The sequence below is a fragment of the Macrobrachium rosenbergii genome, chromosome 31 (genome assembly GCF_040412425.1).
Source record: "Macrobrachium rosenbergii isolate ZJJX-2024 chromosome 31, ASM4041242v1, whole genome shotgun sequence".
Taxonomy (NCBI): domain Eukaryota; kingdom Metazoa; phylum Arthropoda; class Malacostraca; order Decapoda; family Palaemonidae; genus Macrobrachium; species Macrobrachium rosenbergii.
In genome coordinates this window covers 32536519-32542243 of record NC_089771.1, presented here as the reverse complement: position 1 = coordinate 32542243, position 5725 = coordinate 32536519, and positions in this window count along the sequence as shown.

Here is a 5725-nt window from a genome sequence, read left to right as displayed (position 1 = left end):
GGTTGTGTGTCTTTCTCAGAGGTATCCTTGTACGCCGTGGGTGGTTAGTGTCGCCTGTGCACCACACGGTGCACTGTAGGCATTACTCAAGGCTCCCATGCAGCCCCCTTGGCCCCCAGCCACAACCCCTTTCATTCTTTTTACTCTACTTCCATCGTATCTCTTTCTTTCCATCTTACTTTCTCCCTCCTAACAATTGTTTCCATCGTAAACTGTGAGGTTTTCCCTCCTGTTACACCTTAAATCCTTTTTTTACTCTAACACCATTTTAGCACCAATGACTTCAGAGTTCTCAGTGCTTGGCCTTTGGCCTAAATTTTATATTCCATTCCATTCCAATATCCTCGTGTGCTTGCTGATTAAAGTTTGAGTTCTTGACTTTGCATGGTATTGTAAATCTGAGTGCTCAAATTTTTGTGTCTCTGAACATTGTTTCTGGAAGCTTGAAAACAAAGACCTTAAATTTAGTGGGTCCAAAACTAACCAGAATGTCTTTTCTCCATTTTTGTTTTTTGGTTTTTGATAGTTAACATACAAATTCTAGGAGAATAATTGTTGGTATTGGGATCATGTTCTACTGTGAATTTGTAGAATTCTGGTATTTAAAATGTTTTCATTTTTTTTTTAATTTGAAGACCGAAGCGTGGATAGAACTCATTTCATGTATAATTCCATAAAGGAAAACGATGTAGAATTGTTCTTGATGATGAAGAGAATCATGTCACTTTCTTCTGTATTATGTAAATGAAGAAACAAGGAAATAATTACAATCTGCTGGTACAACATACTCAGTTCTAGTGCAGTTCTTTAGAGCCTACCAATAAATTTCTTTTATCACACTTGATTTATTTGTAGTGATATGCTGCTTGTGATATTTTGAAGCTGACATTGAAATTTTTTGAATATTTAAAAATGAAAACAAAAACTCAGGTGTTGCATTGAAATTAGCTTAGAAGAGAAATTTCTTTTCTTTTTGTAAATATTTTTTTTTAAAAAGTAATAGACTTTAAAATGTTTTTGTGCATATATAAATACTGTATGTATGTATGTATGTATATATATATATATATATATATATATATATATATATATATATATATATATATATATATATATGTATGTATGTATATATATGTATATATATGGATAGACAGATAGATATATCACCATAAATGAAATTGTATTTTCCATGATGCAAAAACATTTTACAGTATATATATATATATATATATATATATATATATATATATAAATATATATATATATATATATAGACATATCTATATTTGATGGAGGTTGGCTTCAGCAAAAAATCAATATATATATATATATATATATATATATATTATATATATATATATATATATATATATATATATATATATATATATATATATATATATATATATATATATATATATATATATATATATATATATATATATATATATATATATATATATATATAAAACTGCACTGCACTGGTCTGATTTGCAAAATTTACTTCGAGTCTGGTCAGTCATTGGGTGGGTAACCATAGGACGCAGACAGACGATTCAAGCACATTATCCCCTTGAAACTTCATATGGGGAAGCCTTTTACTAGAATAATCGCATAGAATCGACAATTCAACTCTCTGGAACCATTCTTATAAGAAAAAAATAAAACCTTACTAAATGTGACATTGCTTTTTAAAACAGTCGACATCAGGATGTGCGCGGTTCCTGGCAATGAAAGTAATTTATGAAATTATGCAAATTGCTAACATAAAAGAGAGTGGGTAATATTGCCATTCCATTGTTACAAATTGAATTTTGTATTTGCTATATTTGATTGTTGGGCGCCGAAGGCAAAAGACCGCTGTCTGATGATAAAGAGATTTGAACACCGATTAAGCAGCAATCCTGTGCTTGGAGGCTGTGGGATGATGATGAGACCTTCAACCAGTGGTATGAAGATGAGAAACATTTGTAGACATTTTATGTTTCTGCAAATACAACCCATTTGTTACCTATTTACAATTAAATAGTTCGAGTGGTAATGTTTCTTGTAATGCTAATCTGCGGTTGGATATAATAATAAGAGATGAAAATCGGGTTGCTGAATAGCTTCTGCAGACTTCAATAAAGCTTTTTCGCATCCATGAATGAACTGAACCGTGAACAGAGAAAGAGGAAGTCCGTGTATGCTGAAAAGAAGAATGAGTCTTGTTGCCCACTGAACGGCGCCGTTACTTAATCCAAAAACTTGTGGTGTGTCTCAGATTTTTAAAAATGCCGCGTACACTTCCATTTATTCTAATAAACCACATTCCAGCCGCACAATGAGAAAACAAACAATCGAACGGACAAACCGGTGGCAACAGTTATTACAGGTAAGAGACAGACAGAAAGAGACAGGTGGCCCAACACCATCGCCAGAGAAAAGCTGCTGCTGCTGCTGGTGCTGCTACAGACAGTCACTGAGTGGAGTGGAGGAGTTGCCAGTTGTTGTTTGACAGTAGTGCCGAGCGGGAGGCTGTGAGTGAAGTCCCCGCACGATGTTGCGCATGTGCTCTTTATTCGAAGCAGCATTTTCCCTCGCTCGCCAAAAGCACAGATTCTCTGGCGTTTTTTGTTTTTCAAACCCGTTTTCGTAAAGCCATTCTGACATTCGTTATATCTATTTGATTCAGTGTATTTCCCGACGTTTACGTAGAAGTGGTCTTCTTGCTGGATTTAACATAAAAGAATTTCACTTCGCCCTCGACACTCATTTTATTTTCCTAAGTCGTTGACGCAAGGTGCTTCAACAGTCTCACTCATTTATTTTTATTTATTATTTTGAGTTTCAGGTGTCTATAACGAAGAGATTTCAACGGGTGGGGGTCCCGTTTTGGAAAACACCGCCCGTCGAGTTGCAGTATCATCGAAATGACTCGAAAGTACTGTATACATAGCCTTAGGGGGAATTTCGATGCTGGACCCCAGTCGTCAGGTTCTGATCTCTCTGTTGTAACTTTCTTATATAAATTCATTTGACGGTTACTTATTTCTTCTTGGGTCCTTGGACCTTTTTTTTCTTGGTATTTTATTTACATTGGGGTGAATGCACTCTGTAGCCATGACTTACATCTCTTTAAAAACTAGTTTTCTGTCACAGGTACTCGTCAGCAGCCAACACGTTCGCCATAGCTACTGGAAAAAGCATTTGTTTATATATATATATATATATATATATATATATATATATATATATATATATATATATATATACGCACACATATATATTCATATATATTTATGTATATGATTTAGGTCTATGACCGTATTAAAAGACCAGGCCTATAAAGATATGAATTTTTTTTGTCACACTCATGACTTGTTTTCATATTCACAGATAGTTAGCGATAATTATCGTTTAATATCGAATCACAATATCTTGGGAATAACGTACACCGTAATGAAATTATATTTCATTGGGTGAATGTAGTTCAATACTCACTTATATATATATATATATATATATATATATATATATATATATACCTATATATACAGTATATATATATTATTATTAATGAAATTTGGTTTGGCAATGCCAGAAGGCAGAAAAAGTTAATGCTGTATACTTAGAACAACTGTCTTCAAGTTACAGGAATTTGTTATAACAGAAATATTTCAGTCTAGTTATATATATATATATATATTATATATATATATATTATATATATATATATATATATATATATATATGTATATATATATATATATATATATATATATATAGAGAGAGAGAGAGAGAGAGAGAGAGAAACGAGAGAGAGAACATTAGGTCAACATAGGTCTATGCTGATACGTAAGAGTCCATAGGCCTATTTTTACATGTTCGACACCGCATATTCGTAACTTGAGTGCGCATATTACGAAGTGAATACATTTGGAATTGATGAGTGTAAAGTTGAAAGCAGTAATTGAGTACCGAGATATAATTTTCACGGTAAGGGAGTGAATAAAACACTTGAACACTTGATTCCAAGGAAACTAATCAGGTCATGTTAATGTGCAGTTTATAAAAAAATTGGGCCAATTGGTGCCTATTTGAAAGATGGGTAGGTATTTCCTGTTCCAAGCCAAAAATTATTATTATTATTATTATTATTATTATTATTATTATTATTATTATTATTATTATTATTGTGGAATACATATTTTGTCATTTTTTATCAAGCCTTATTTATGCTGTTGCATTGTACATACATATACGAATTCAACAAAGACACTAGCTTTTTTTATTTTGTCCTAACTCTTATCAGCTTATCAAAGCAACGAGAAGTTCAGAGTGTGACAAGTGTGCTGAAATTAGACAAAGCGTAATTCTAATAAGGTGCAACACTGCTGTCAGTGCCCTGTGTCCTAAGTCTTATCAGTGCCATGAACATTTTATTTTTCATGGCAACTCAGTATAGTGCATGTGACTGGCATATACTTCGAATTGTGTGAAACTTTTACGGCCATTGTTGTAATTGATATTTTTAGAAGATAATGTTATTTGGTCTTTTCGATGTAAGGGTAGTTATACTATTTAACCCTCCTCCCCACCCTCCCAAGAAATCCCATTACAAACACGGTTCATCCTGCCTGTTGATAATCTGCAGAAATCAAAGAATTTCATAGATTGTTCTGTAAACTACCTTAAAGAATGTTGATGATCACTAGATAGGTCCAATGGTCGCTAGATAGGTCTAGCTTTGCGGCTGCTACCCAACATCAATTTTCTTTCCTGTTATAGACCCCGTTATATGCATTTGGGAATCCCCGTGGTAGCCAGCCAGTCCCGACGGACGCCCACAGTGTAATTTTTTAATGCAAATCTTCTTTTTCAAGTGAATTAAAGTACCAACTTGTGATAATTGCTTTTACCTACCCAGCTTGCTATGATATTTCCAATGGGACTTTTGAAGTGTCATGAGGTGGGCCTATGCCTGGTATGGTAACGCCGCGATTTAGTTAGGTTTTCGGCAAAGCCGATATATAAAAGTACACAGACTTTTTAAACCAGGCTCCAGCCATAATTCTTAGGTCTTATTGAACTGAAAATGTTAATGCCAATGAAATTATATTATGGAATGTCGTATCCGGGACTTGCTTTGTATTGTGTAAAATTGTCGTACTGTGCTTAACCGGTGTGTCAGATTATTGCATATAATTATATGCTATGTAAACTTTAAGAAAGCACGATCCAACTGAAACCCTATGCAAAATTGGTCCAGACAGAGATGAGAGAACCCTCGAATCCATTTTTAAGAGCAGTAGCAGATCTCTGCCTGAACAAGAGCTGACAGCCTGGTTGGGTGTAGTAGACTTTTACGTCAGCTTACGATTCCGCAAAAACTCGCCCCCCTTTCGCCACGGCATATGGCTTTTCGTAGCTCAGCAACGATGTGGATCGGTTCCGCCTTTATAGTGGTAAATGGCTACGAACTAAAAATTGTTGAGGGAAAAGAATAATTCGTGAGATGTGACGTGACATTTTATTTTTGATGTGGTCACTCGCCCCCCTCTCCGTGCGAAAGCTCGATCACGCGTGTTTTGCAAACTGGAAGAACATTAACCGTAACATACGTTAGACAACACGAAACCCGTTTATTATGCGAAGGCTGGCGATTCTTTCTGCCTCCTCTTCACCCAGTGAGCAAATCTTGCAGCCTGGGAGGAAAGTGACGTGTAGGAGTCTGCGGCTTAGT